The sequence below is a fragment of the Danio rerio genome, chromosome 5 (genome assembly GCF_049306965.1).
Source record: "Danio rerio strain Tuebingen ecotype United States chromosome 5, GRCz12tu, whole genome shotgun sequence".
Taxonomy (NCBI): domain Eukaryota; kingdom Metazoa; phylum Chordata; class Actinopteri; order Cypriniformes; family Danionidae; genus Danio; species Danio rerio.
Window position 1 is genome coordinate 11577061 of NC_133180.1, and position 15148 is coordinate 11592208.

Genomic DNA, 15148 nt, shown 5'->3' on the forward strand with positions numbered 1-15148 from the left:
ATTTGCAAAATGTGCCGCGCATCTGTAAAATACGTGGGCAGTACGACTAATCTGATATCTCACTTGAAGCGGCGCCACGGTGTTGTTGTGGAAGCATCTTCCAGTGTTTCTGCATCCCCGGCTTTCGCACTGCTTCAACCAGCTCCAAAAGTGTTGAGAAAAGCATAGCAATTTTTTTTTTCCATGCGCAACAGTTCTGCTCGCTCTACGCCAATAACGAATGCTATTGCATTGTTCATCTGCAAAGATATTCAGCCTAGTGTCACGGAGAACGAAGGTTTTAAACACCTCCTCCTGTTAATTTTTATTTAATTATAATAATAATAATAATATTAATAATAATAATGATAAAAATAATTGGGTGTCACGGTGGCACAGTGGGTAGTTTGACCACCTCACAGCAAGAAGATTGCTGGTTTGTTATATTTTTATTAGCCTGTTGTTTACAGTGACAGTGATGTTTCAAAGCAGCATAACACTGCTAGTTCACAACCTTAAGTTTTGAATAATCAGTGGCAAAATATCTTTGTAAAACTTGTTTTCATAGTTGAAAAGTTAAATCACAATTCTTGTTGTGCAATGCTAAATTTATTTATGTTGAAAGAGTGCAAATATATACATTTATAATATATATTGCACTTATACATTCTGTTTATCTTGAAAATACTTAAATAATATGTGCTATATGTTCTTAAATGGCCCTCTACTGTAAACTGACACTCTGGCTCTGAGAGAAAAGCCAGTTTGTAAAAAAAAGTCTTGGTTTTGCTTGGTTTATAAATAATCAAACTCATTCAATGGCACAGCATCCTCTTTCACATCATCTCATAAACTTGATCTAATTAGTTAGTGCTGAAATATCGCATCGTATCGTGATATGGGTGTGAATCGTATCGTGTTGCATCGCAATATGTCACAAATGTATCGCTAATATATCGGATCGTATTCTTTGTATCGAGATGCGTATCGGATCGGCATTATAGCTTAGATGCCCAACCCTAATAGTTTCAACACATACAATGGTAATACTGCGATATTATTTTAAATACCTTTTAAAAAGTAATAAAAGTAATAACATTTTCTTTTATTTATTTATTTATTTATTTATTTATTATTTTAGGGGGGGGGACATGGCACATCATCCAAAAAAAAAAAAAAAAAAAAAACTAAACAAAACAATACAAAAGTCACATATTTATATACAGACTAAAATACCAATGGCCCCTTTTACTAGTGAAAAAATGACATTAGTTTAAAGTATTTGCAGACTTTGATAATCTACACATAAACCTGTGGATGAGATTACGCAACACAGCAGTGAAGGTTGACCAACCAACATCCACAGCCATCTGGCGTGCACTGCAGCATCATATCATCTTCATATCTCTGTTATCTGACATAATACTATGATATTGTTTGAAATGAGTAAAATAATAAACCTTTTTTAACAGTTTTTTTTCTTTTGCTCTTTTGAGATACACTACCTTATACTATAGATTTCCAATTAAAAAAAAAAAAAAAAACAGTTTGAACAGGTTTTGCTACATAATCTAAATACATGGCCAGAATTATATAATAGTCCATAGGCGATGCGCACAGGTGTACTTAGATTGCAGAACACATGTACATGCACGCAATGTACTATACATGCAAGAACATTTTAAAGTACAAAACTATTCTAATACAACAGTGTAAGTAAAAAGAAAAGCTGCGATAAAATATGAATGCCTGTTTGAAAATGCAAGCTGTCTCTGAGTGCAGCTGGTATTTGGGTTATGTTGTGTCTGTTACACAACCGTGTGCGGCATACACATAGACTGCACTAAAATAGAACCGTACTGCTCTCTAAAACACTTAAAGTGAGTGACACAGCAAAACTGGAATGTTAGACTCAAACAAACTGTCTACTTAGAGACATTTAAAACGTTCAACAGGAAACGATGCATCAATATCCAAAAGAAATAATCATACAAAGATATTTTGATCAGACACTTTCTACAAACAGTTCTGCTCATTCACTTCACTTTAACAAGCTGCAAGTATCTCAAAACAGATCTTTTTTTTTTTTTCTCCAAAGAGTTGATATCATAAACTTTGCAAATCCATTAACAAGGCAGGTTTGAAATGCGCTCAATGATTTAGCAAAACTGGCAATTTCAGCTTGTTCCTGACAATTTTGGGGGCAATAAAGCACAGCGGTTATGCCCCACTTTTTCAGCAGTCTTGGTTCTGGAATCATTTTCCCATTTTCATTTTATGAAATGCGGAATAAATTACTTCATGAACCAAATAATTTTGATTTGAAGGAGAAAAAGATATACACAGTAATGTCTTTTTATTAGAGAAGGAACTCATTACGCCATTCAGAATGCTTCATGAAACAGGCCATGAAGCACAGCGGCTGGAATAATGAACAACAGTAATGCACTGAAACACATTCTACTGATCCAGGGTCAATTTATATCTGATACACTACAGGTCATATTTTAAAAGTCTCATGTTCATTTAAACTATTTGTTAAATATATGTAATGAATAAATTATTTATTTATTAAAACTGACACTTTTAATCCATTTTTTTCTTTATGAATAAATTGTAGTGAATAAAATTGTAGTATGCTACATACACCGGCCACTTTATTAGGAACACCTGTCCACCTGCTTGTTTTCTAATCAGCCAATCACCTGGCAGCAACACAATGCATTTATGGATGTAGACATGGTCAAGATGATCTGCTGCAGTTCAAACCGAGCATCAGAATGGGGAAGAAAGGTAATTTAAATGACTTTGGATGTGGCATGGTTGTTTGTGCCAGACGGGCTGGACTGAGTATATCAGAAACTGCTGATCTACTGGGATTTTCGCACACAACCATCTATAGGGTTTACAGAGAATTATCTTAAATAAGAGAAAACATCCAGTTCTATGGGTGCAAATGCCAGAGGAGAATATTTTCTTGGCACATTTTTGGCCCATTAGTACCAATTGCGCATCGTGTTAACGTCACAGCCTACTGGAGTATTGTTGCTGACCATGTTCATCTCTTCATGACCACAGTGTACCTTCTGATGGCAACTTCCAGCAGGATAACGCGCCATGTCATAAAGAGTGAATCATCTCAAACTAGTGTGAACATGACAATGAGTGAACTGTACTCAATTGGCCTCCACTGTCACCAGAACTCAATCCAATAGAGCACCTTTGGAATGTGGTGGAACGAGAGATTTGCATCATGGATGTGCAGCCAACAAATCTACAGCAACTGTGTGATGCTATCATCTCAATATGGACCAAAGTCTCTGAATAATATTTCCAGTATCTCGTTGAATCTATGCCCTGAAGAATTAAGGCAGTTTTGAAGGCAAACCAGGTACGAGTAAGGTGTACCTAATAAAGTGGCCGGTGAGTGTATTTGCTCGTATTTTCCCCTGCCATATGAAATCTAATCAGTTTAGCTTGATTATAGTAACAAATGTTTTCTAAACACCAAATTATCATTTTGAATCCAGCTTGCCATCCCAAACAAACAAACCAAAAATTCACATGACCATTAAATTTCAATAAAATGTCAAAATATTATTGTTTTTACTTTTTTATTAAAACAAATGCAAGAATCCAGAGGCTGCATGTCCACAGAAGTGTTTTTTTTAAGCTGAGCATTTGTTTTCTGTTTTTGTCAATGGTAGCAGCATGTTATTTGAGCACCTGCAGTGTAGAGAGAGGTTAAATGGATGTTTTACAGTCAGCCCTGATGGTGCGTTCACACCAGAAGCAAATTAAGAGTCAATCGCGAGTGATTTACATGTTAATTCAACGCAAAGACTTGAATAGACATCCTGTGGCATGTTTTTCGTGTGAATTGTATCATTTGCTGGAATCGCGCCGCAGGATGTCTATGAATGAAGCAGTCCGAATTTAGCGCACATTTGACGCATAAATCGCACAATTCGCTCAAGTTGGAAAACATTTCCAGAGGGGAAATCCTCCTGGCGAAAACAGACAACAGCTTATCAAACTGGGCTTGGCTCAGTCTGAAGCACCTCTGAAAACTTCCATCATCCAGGTACAGTTTTTGGAGGAGTTGATGAACTCACAGAGCTGGGTGCACCTCTGAAAGGATCTAGTGGACTCAGGCATGGCGCCGAATGAATATATGCTGTTTTTCAGCATTCTTAAAGTACATAAAGCATAGCTACTATCTGTTTCTATTGTAAAGTAAATTTAACGCACGAATGAAGCAATTTGTTGCACACATGAATTAAACTCAAAATGTTCGTGCTTCTATTGATGCGCCAATAGCGTGATTTATTCACGCATGTTGCGTCCGGGGTGAACTGCCTTTTCAGCGGTTGTAAGTTGAAAACCACAGCACCCATCAGTGTCATTTTTGAACTAGCCATCCAATCACAGTGGAGGAGGGGTGGGACAATACCACACAAATGTCAACAAATAATCAGCTAAAGACTTTGTAACTATACCAAGGAGATCAAGGTCGCAGCTGAACTTTGCAGGTAGGTAGATCTCCAGGAACAGAATTAGGGACCCCTGCTATGGTAGTTAACTGAAAAAAAATGCTGCAAAAACACTCACAGCTAAGCATGTTTAGAGCACCACTTGCATCTCTGCATTGCACTTTGGTGGACACGCAGTTATAGGCATATAACCGTATAAAAAATAATAAATAAATTATAGAAGCAAAATTTTAATAATAAAAAAATTATATGCAGTTGAAAAGTTCACACTTAGATATTGCTTGATGCTATTAGCAGGTTTGACATGCTGTCCCGGGAGGGAACTCTGAGCTCGAAGACAATTAAGCCGGGGGCTTATAAGAGGGTCCGAGATCAAGCAGGTCATGAGAGCTCCCCTGGTAAAGGGAGGAAAAAGGGGAGATAGGGTGGAAGGAGGGATTCCTCCGAAACAAAGATAAGACAGTAGGGCAAAATTGGTCTATTTATTGTTGGCTTGGATCAATCTGGTTGGGTTATTACTGATTACAAATAAGAGACCAGCCGCGATCAATCACATTAAGTGCACCTCTCAAAATTAGTTAGTAAAACTTCATTTAAAATGATTAGACCTCCTGTGAATTGTTTTCTTTACAAATATTTTCCAATTGATGTTTAAGAGAGTAAGGAATTTTTTACAGTATTTCCTATAATATGTTTTTGGTCTTTTGGTTTATTTCGGCTAAAGTATAAGCAGTTTTGAATTTGTTAAAAATCATTTTAAGGTCAATATTTTTAGCACCCTTAAGCAGTATTTTTTTATTTAACAGAGCAAACATCATTGTATAATGTCTTGCCTAGTTACCTTAACTTGCCTAACTATCCTAATTAACCTGGTTAGGCCTTTAAATGTTACTTTAAGCTGAATGCTATCATCTTGAAATATACCTAGTAAAATATGATGTACTTTCATTTTTTTTACAGTACTGACTTGTCACCAAGCACATACCATCAACTAACAAACAATTCATGGTATAGCAAGAAATTAAAACCTGCAAAGCCTGACCGTTGCACTCCAAATACCCGAACAATTCACCTCCCATCTGAATATTGTTATGCCATGTCTATTCTTCTCTTAGGCCCACATTACACTTTCCTAGTCAGAGTTAAAGACTGAGTCACTCCTCTCTGAACTCCTAATGATCATAATCCAGCCCGCTCTCCATCAAGCATGAACCTGGATCCCCCTAATGCAGAAACCCACCTGCCGCTTCCACCGGCTGGTAATAAAGCAGCCCTCATTAAGAGCATGCACACCATAGGCTGCCTGTCCTCGACCTGTTTTCTACTCTCTAGCTCCCCATATTTATAGTCTTATTTCACCCGCGCTGTGTTTTAATTTCAGCTGGCATCCTTGAAATTAGAGAAGAGATAAAAGGGATCCAGCGCTATGTTAATATCTCTTTGAAGATGAGTCGAGTTGGCCGTAGAATCCCTGGCTTTTCTCCTCCTGAGTGGAATAGCCAATGAGGCGATCCTGCACCGTCAGCGGCGTCAAGACACTAACATAAGAACTGTCCCGCCGGCCATCCATCATCATGTGGGTATTCTCCTCTTGTGTTTATTTACCCTCCGACTTTTTTTTTTTTACAAAGGTGCCAATTTTTCTGCCCGTCTCCTTTGATCCGTCCATCTTCCCTGTCCTTGCGTGTCATTTAGGTCATTGTGTGAGGTGATGGTTTACTATCTTAAAGGGACACAGTAAAGAAATGCCCATGAATTCTACAGTAAAACCATAACCTGGTTAAGTAAGTTTCCCTAATGAGACTTTGCCAAAATCATACAGAAATTTACTGCAAAACAAGTTCAGCAAAATACCACATACGTTCTTTACAGTCCACTACTGTAAAATGCATTGCATTGTGGGTAATTTAAAAACTTTTACAGTAATTTACTGCATATTAGAAATGTGCTGTATTGTAATTAAAGTAACCAAGTGCTTTGTTTCAAGTGAGGACTTAGAGAAACTTGTTCATGATTTTATCAGCAGCAGGGTGGATTACTGTAATGGACTCCTCACTGGCCCTCCCAAAAAGACAGTCAGACAATTGCAGCTCATCCAGAACACTGCGGCCAGGATTCTGACAGAAAGTCATAAAGTTTTTTGATGTATCACTGTTAGCCACAATTTTACAGTTATTTACTGCAAAACCGCCCCATAAAATACCACATACATTCTTTACAGTTCACTACTGTCAAGTGCACTGCATTGTAGGTAATTTAAAAACTTTTACAGTAATTTACTGCATATTAGGAGTTTGCCGTATTCTACTTGTTATCGAAGTAATCACATGCTTTGGTTCCAGTGAGGATTTAGAGAAACTTGTTCATGGTTTTATCAGCAGCAGAGTGGATTACTGTAATGGGTTCCTCACCAGCCTTTCCAAAGAGACAGTGAGACAGTTACAACTCATCCAAAACGCTGCTGCCAGGACTGTAAATGCACTGCATTGTGGGTAATTTACAAACTTTTACAGTATTTTACTGCATATTATTGAGTTTGCGATATTCTACTGTAATCAAAGTAATCAAGTGCTTTGGTTAAAGTGAGGATTTAGAGAAACTTTTTCATGCTTTTATCACCAGCAGGATGGATTACTGTAATAGACTCCTCATTGGCCTTCCCAAAAATTAAATGTGAAAAAAAAATAGAAAAAAAAATCTAAAAATTTAAATGTGGTAAAGGGCATTTTACCATATTAAAAAGTTCTGGTAAGGCTATTTTACTGTAAAATGAAACTATGGTAAGGCCCTGCTACTCTAAAACACATTTACAAGTAATTTACTGTAAATGGGCAGTTGTGGTTACCGCAAAAATACAACAAATTTACAATAAAAGTAAATTAACTTTCCCAGGGTTCCCTGCATGATACATTTTATGCTTTTGTTGTTGTTTGGTTCTTTTGGTTATGCTACATCTATTGTTGATGAATAATATTTATTGCATAACTTTAATATCATGTTAGTCACAATGATGGTGGATAGCAATAAACACCATAATTTCGTAACAGTAGAATTCCAAACACAGCTGTTATTTAATTTATTATTATTTTTGTTTGGTTTTTTTACAGTAAAGTGTACACATCTTTTATTTTAACATTGGTTAGTTCACCAAAAACTTCAATTCGGTCATCATTTCCTCAACATTCACTTGCTTCAAACCTTTTTGAGTTTCTGTTAAACACAAAAGAAAATATGTTGAAACTGGAAACCTGCAACCATTGACTTCCATTAAGTAAATATTTACAGGTATTCAACCTTCTACAAAGTATCTTCTTTTGTGTTCAAAAAAAAAAAAATTATTAGAAAGTCATAAAGATTGGGAACCTCTTGAGGCTAGGTTAATAGTGCATACATTTTGATTTTTAAGTGAACTATCCCTTTAAGCCCCATTACTTCTTAATGGCCACGCAATTTTTGAAAATAAACCCCAGTGTCAGATTTCTGGCAAATAGGCTGACACATATTGGACTTTAACAAGATATGCATGAATACTCACACTGCTACGGTCTTTGATCAGCTTCCTGACATCCCGTTTCTCCTTCACTCTTTCATTCTAGCCATTTCCCTCTCCATCTCAAACACACAACTGCTCATTTCTGCACCATCTCCGCTTCAGATGATCTTGATTTTTTCCGAAATTTGTGAGTCACCTGCATTTAATTACGTTCTGAAAAAATCTGATCTCTTCTTTTTTTTTCTTAAGTTAAATTCTGTAATTATTATTATTATTATTATTATTATTATTATTATTATTATTATTATTATTATTATTAAGCATTTCAAGACAGCTTAAATGGACAAGAAATCCAAATGTTTGCAGCTTTATACTATTTATAGTATATTTGTGTCTGAAAACTATACGACTTCTCAGAAAATCAGAAAAAAACTGTTTATTTAATTTGTATATTTGCTCTTTTGTACTGAATTCATCTATGTGCAATGTAAAATCCTGAGAATACTGAGTTCAGACTGCACAATTTTAGCCCCAATTTTGATTTGCCAACAGGTTTTTAGAAATCAAATGCCTGAAATCACAGACAAATCGGCGCTTGTTCATGTGACGTGAGTAACAGTCACACAGAGTAAACTATTAAAGATGCGATCTGAGAGAATGCCAATGAGTCGCATATACCCATGAGATATTTGGCATGCTAAATATCTGGAGCTGTCGGCGATTCAAATCATGCTGTGTGAAATGTGTTGATTGAACATGACATCTGTGATAACCTACAGCCAATGAGAGAGCAGCATCCACTAGTGTGGGTATCTGCAGGCCAGCGGGAGGTTGAGGGAGAAGTTAAGGACTTGTTTTCAGTCTATTTGGACCCAAGAAATAGAGGAACAACTAGATTAAATTTGGCAGGAGCACCCGTGTCTGTTTGATGTGTCATCTGTGCGATACCACAACCGGGTCGGAAAAGAAAAAAAAAGTTTAATAGAAATTACAAATTCCCTTCAAAAGCCAGATGTAAAATAAGTAAAATTTCTACCCCACTAAAGGCTTCTTTCTCATCAGCTAATTAATTACAAAAGATATACATTGTGACCTCACGTTGTTTCTATGTCACTTAGTCACTCACGTAGTTTGTGAACAGAGACAAAGTTGTCGGCGATTGTTCATATTGCAAAGTCATGCGGTGTGAAATCCTCTGTCGCTGATCCATCCTGCAGTGTAAACACAGCAGCGACTGAATGCTACTACAGATAGTCATCCATTGTGAAAACATACAGGATACGGCTACTTTAAAAATCGCGCAGTCTGAACTTGCCATTCAGATCAGGTTTGATGGTAAGTACATGCTGGTATTTAATCAATCATAAAAAATCAAAATGTAAAAACATGTATTTATGCATTAAGTACATTGTCGCAAATTATCAATTTCACGGTAAAAACATATTAGAGCACATAAGGCCACACTGCAAAAAATTTTTTGTAAATTTGTTGCACACAATTTATATGGGTCGGATTTAAACAAACAAATTAAAATGAGTAAGTTTTATGTAACTTGTTTTTTTTTTATTCAGCCCAAACAAACTGTTTGCAAACTTAACTTTAAAAAAAAAAAAGTAAATTGAGTGAATCATATTTTCAAACTCAGCTCAATCTGATTACGTACCCATATATACTTTTCTGGAAAGCACCAAATACATCCCAGGAGGTACTTTAAAAAAAAAAAAAAATTATTCATGAATCCACCTGAGGCTGCTGTTTACGCTTTTTCTTTCTTTCTTTCTTTCTTTCTTTCTTTCTTTCTTTCTTTCTTTCTTTCTTTCTTTCTTTCTTTCTTTCTTTCTTTCATTCATTCATTCATTTTCTTTTTGGCTTGAACCCTTTATTAATCCAGGGTCACCACAGCGGAATGAATCGCCAACTTATCCAGCACCTTTTTATGCAGCATATGCCTTTCTCGGGGAAATGTTTACGCTTTTCGAGATCTGTTATTTCTCTTGCGAGTGCCATTCACACTTGCTGTTCTTGCATAAATCCACCAGAGGCTGCTGCTTGTGCGTTTTGAGATCTCAAATTACTCTCGCGAGTGCCATTCATGCCTGCTGTTCTTGCGTAAATCTAGAGGTTGCTGTTGACTGACTGACTAATCGATTGACTGACCAACACTTCTCCTTCTCTAAACCCACCTGAAAGTGTTTTAAAAAGCACAGACTGACCAGTGCCTACCCCCTACCCTAAACCCAACCGATAGTGTTTTCAAAAGCACCTATTGACCAGCGCCCACTTTCTTCCCTAAAACCAACCACAGTGTTTTTAAAAGCACAGATTGACCCGCCCACCCACTTCCCTAAAGCCAACCAACAGTTTTAAAAAGCAATCCAGAAAAAAAAGTATTTGCTGCAGCCTGGTTTTTACCACGCTTTCAGATTTTACCACATTCTCGTACAGTTTTTTTTACTTGTTTATTTATTTTTTTTTTTGGCTTTTGTTTTTGTTTCACCTGCTTTCTGGAAACATTCTTCACCGAACTCGAACCTCGTTGTCATGGTCAACTCCACTCTGTGTCTCAAATCCTGGTTACAGCAAAAAAGCCATACATATGGAGGTAAGCAGTCAGCTGGTAAGCGGGATAAGGAACGGCTTCATACCGTTTCGTAGCATTCATTTTAAAGACAAAATGCAGCATACTTCTGGCTACATAATTTACGCTCTCCAGAAATTTATAAAAGGGTACATTTTCAGAATGAGCCTATGTTGCATATTATTCTGTGCACCTAATATAATATAACATGAATTAACTTGCATTTGCATTTCTTTGTATAACAAGTCCTTTGTTCCAAATACAACTTTCCAATCTTGGCCAATAACCCAATCCAATTTACCACACATTAACTGAACAGGAGTCATTTCTTGAAATCTGAATTTTGCATGAACCAGTTATCTCCCATTTAGAACAGCCTTCATGTCAGAAAGCATGCTTAATATTGCAGTCTAGATAGGCAGTTCACAAGCGTGAGAAAATGTACTAATCCAGCCTTATCAGATCTGCTTGTTTGTCGCTGCGCCTCCGTTTCGCTCTGTCCCGATAAACAGTTTGACACAAGATCAACGAGAGACAAGAAACCCCAAAAGAAAACTTCGGCATGCAGAGGCAGAGCGAACAGCTCTTCACATTTAACACGACAAAAGCATGAGTGTCATCAATATTTGACGGGATATTTCTAAGGCATGAGATGAATCCGGCAGGCCCTGGGGTTCACACATTCAATTTTTTACAGAGTGCCTATAATTAGAGCTGTTTAAGTATTTCTGACTGGTTGGGAGAGATGAGTGGGATGACCCAGGGATATTACAGTTCGCTGAAGGTAGACGTTTACATGACAAAAACAAGTCAAATGTACCTCTGCATTATTTATGGGTTCTTTTAAATTGATTCCTGTCACATGGAACCACAGAAATGGAAGAAGGGAAAAAAAAGTAGTATCAAATGCAACCTAAATGTTTGTTTAAATCAGGCAGTTAAGAAGGCAAGTTGCATATTCATTTTAGAAGTAAATGCACTAAAACAACTAAAAGTGAAATAAAATTAATAAAATAATAGCTAAAAGACATTTAAAAAACAATAAAATATGTTAATTTTTAAAATACTATATTTAAAATAATTATGCAAAAATACAAAAATAGATTATCACAATTCTAATTATACCAAGTAACATTAAAACAAAACTGTTATATGCTTAAATAATACTGTGTTTTATTAATTAACTGACTAGTAATTAACTCAAAATGTTTAACACTAATGGATATAGGAATATTTAAATGTTTTATTTATTATTTATTATTATTATTTATTTATTATTATTTATTTTATTTATTATATATTTATTTATATATTTATTTATTTATTATTTATTTATTAAAAAGATTAAATGTTTTTATTTATTTATTTATTTCTATTTATGTTATATTTATTATTTCTATTACTATTTTAGTAGTACTATTATGTATTTATTTATTAATTTTGTTTTTATTTATTTGTGTTATATTTATTATAAATATTATTATTATTATTAGTAATAGTAGTAGTGGTAGTAGATTATTACAATTCTAATGATACTAAGCAACATTAAAATAACACTGTTATATGTTTAAATAATACTGCATGTTTTAATAATTAAATGACTAATAATTAAATAATGTTTTACGTTAACAAATATTTATATATTAAACTTGTTACTGTTTTCCTTATATACAGTTGAAGTCAGAATTATTAGCCTCGCAGTTTATTTTTTCCCCCGATTTCTGTTTAACTGAGAGAAGATTTCTTCAACACATTTCTAAATATAATAGTTTTACTAACTCATTTCTAATAACTGATTTATTTTACCTTTGCCATGATGACAGTAAATAATATTTGACTAGATATTTTTCAAGACATTTCTATACAGCTTAAAGTGGCATTTAAAGGCTTAACTAGGTTAATGAGCTTACAGTTCTATAGTCTATAGAAAAAAATATAGCTTAGAGGGGCTAAAAATGTTTACCTTAAAATGTAAAAATTAAAAACTGCTTTTATTCTAGTCAAAATAAAACAAATAAGACCTTTTCCAGAAGAAAAAAATATTATTAGACATACTGTTAAAATTTCCTTGCTCAGTTAAACATCATTTGGGAAATGTAAAAAAAAATCAAAGGGGGAATTTAACTGTAAACATTTTAAATACTTTATTTATTTATTTATTTATTTATTTATTTATTTATTTATTTATTTATTCATTTTTTATTTATTTACATTTATTTTAATTATTTTATTGTTAGTAATAGTTCTAGTATTTATTTATTCATATATTTTTTATTTATTGGTGTTATATTTCTTGTATTTCTTATATGAATAGAAAACAACTTTCATTAATTAATTAATTAATTTATTTATTTATTCATGTTATATTTATTATTATTTTAAATAGAAGTACCAGTAGTAGTAGTCATATTTTATTATTATTATTATTATTATTATTATTATTATTATTATTATTATTATTATTATTAATACTATTATAATTTTTTTTCATTTCATTTTATTTGTTATTATTAGTCGTAGTAGTATTGTTATCATTCATTTTATTTTATTTTATATTATTATTATTATTATTATTATTATTATTATTATTATTATTAGTTTGTTTAGACTTTGTTAATCCAAAAGGGAATTTTACGTTACAGCAGAGCTTCCCATACTATAAGATAAATAAAATAAATTACATGTATAAAAGACAAAAATATTAATTAGTAAATACTGCACACCTTAGTTTCAAACAACAAGTAGACACTAGTCTATATTTACAGTATTGACGATGACTTCAGTTATACAATCACTGTTAGTAAAAATAACTTCCTGTATCGTTCCCTGTAACACCAGGGCTGAATTAATCTTGAGCTAAAAGAGCTTGCACATGCTTGGATTGTATTGAAAAGGGAATGACAATCATGGTTCATCATACTGACAAATTTGTCCATCATTTGATCATGTGCAATCTTTTCATTAGTAGTATTTTATTACTATTTATTTATTTATTTATTTATTTATTTATTTATTTACTTATTTCCTTATTTATTAATTTATTTTGTGTGGAAGGTATTGTTTTTTTGTGGGATGTATTATGTCTTTGTTTATATATTACTAATAGCTGTTTTATCACTAAATGCAATTTCGATTGGCAAAGAAAAAATGTATATATATTATAAGAGACAAATAAAGATAAGGGTTGAGAGTTTATTCTCTGGTGTTTCTCAAAAGAACGAAAAATATGGCAAACTCTACCAAATTAAATTGGCAAAATTCTAATTAATTTAGATGTTGACAATTTTCGGTGGTTATAAAGGATTGTTTACTTCTCCTCATGCTGTTCCCAACCTGTATGACTTCCTTTCCTCAGCGGGACATGAAAGAAAATATTTTTGAAACGTTCACATCAAAACACTAAGACAAGTTTGGAACAGCTTGAGAATGAGAAAAAGACGACAGGACTGTCATTTCTGAGTGAGCGTTCCTTTTAAACCAGAAAACAATTTTTCAGAGGGAAACATTATACTTATGCCTTTTCACAGATGAAACAATATTCTGACAGCTTCTGCCACAAAATATGTCTATACAATATCAAAGCAAGTAAAAAAAAAAAATCCATTTCTCAATTCAGAGGTCAAAACAGAATCACACATGCTGTATGTGCACAAACACACACTGAAGCACACTTCTGGCATAGATGTTGGCATGAACACACACTTTCTTCCTCTCAAGCACACTAGACTGAGGGTGTAATCACCAGTTAATTACTCTGCTCTTGACCTGTGAGGGAAATGAGTCGCTTTGGTGCTCCTATCTGTATAAAATGCATTAGTTCAAGCTTTCTCTAATTGCTTTAATTAGTCATGAAGGAAGGCCTGATCTGCTGCTAATTGATAACGATTTAAATAGAATGGCAAATGGTTGGATAATAATGAGATGTCCTGAAGTATTTAGAGAAGTACTGCAAATTACTCGGAAATCCAACTTTTGTTTATCTGTCTGTCTACAGTGGAGATCAAAATTAGAGAACAACCTAGAAGTTCCTACAAGGTCAATGCTTAGTTCTGTTTAAAGTTATAACAGGAATAAAAGAGCAGCTTTAAAAGTGTATTTCATAAATGACATATTCTAAACCACTTTATGACATATCAATGATAATGCTGGGTTCCACACAATTCCTTCATGTTGACTCAACACTAATTTATAAAGTTAACTTTATTATTTTTACAAATGTAGGTGAACTGATCATAAAGAAATAACCCAAAAATGTTGAGTTGTGTTGTTTTTCATTTTTAATAAGGTCTCATTTTTAAATAAGTAGTTTGAACAAGCAGCAAAAACGTTTTTGAGTGTACTTAAAATGAACAGTTGTACATGAGTATTTTTAAAAACAAGACTTTTTCCTTTTTTGTTCCCATCTACAAAAGCCCAGTCTCCCCAAAAAATATCTGACCCCCAAAAAACACAAAGATGTTCTCTATAAAGCACTGTTAACAGGTGGCTATATTCACCTGTTGGGTCATGTTGGCCAATCAGAAACCTTTAATTTCTTACATTTAATTACATACATTCACCGGCCACTTTATTAGGTACACCTTACTAATACTGGGTTAGACCCTT

General features: G+C 34.0%; 1 protein-coding gene and 1 long non-coding RNA gene across 5 annotated transcripts in view; one reads left to right on the top strand and one right to left on the bottom strand.

Annotated features, from left to right (window-relative positions):
- The window catches only part of LOC137495558 (uncharacterized), a 320840-nt gene that overhangs the window by 122358 nt on the left and 183334 nt on the right, over window positions 1-15148 (top strand). The window lies entirely within an intron of this gene.
- rtn4r (reticulon 4 receptor) overlaps window positions 1-15148 on the bottom strand; it is a 179547-nt gene that overhangs the window by 117277 nt on the left and 47122 nt on the right.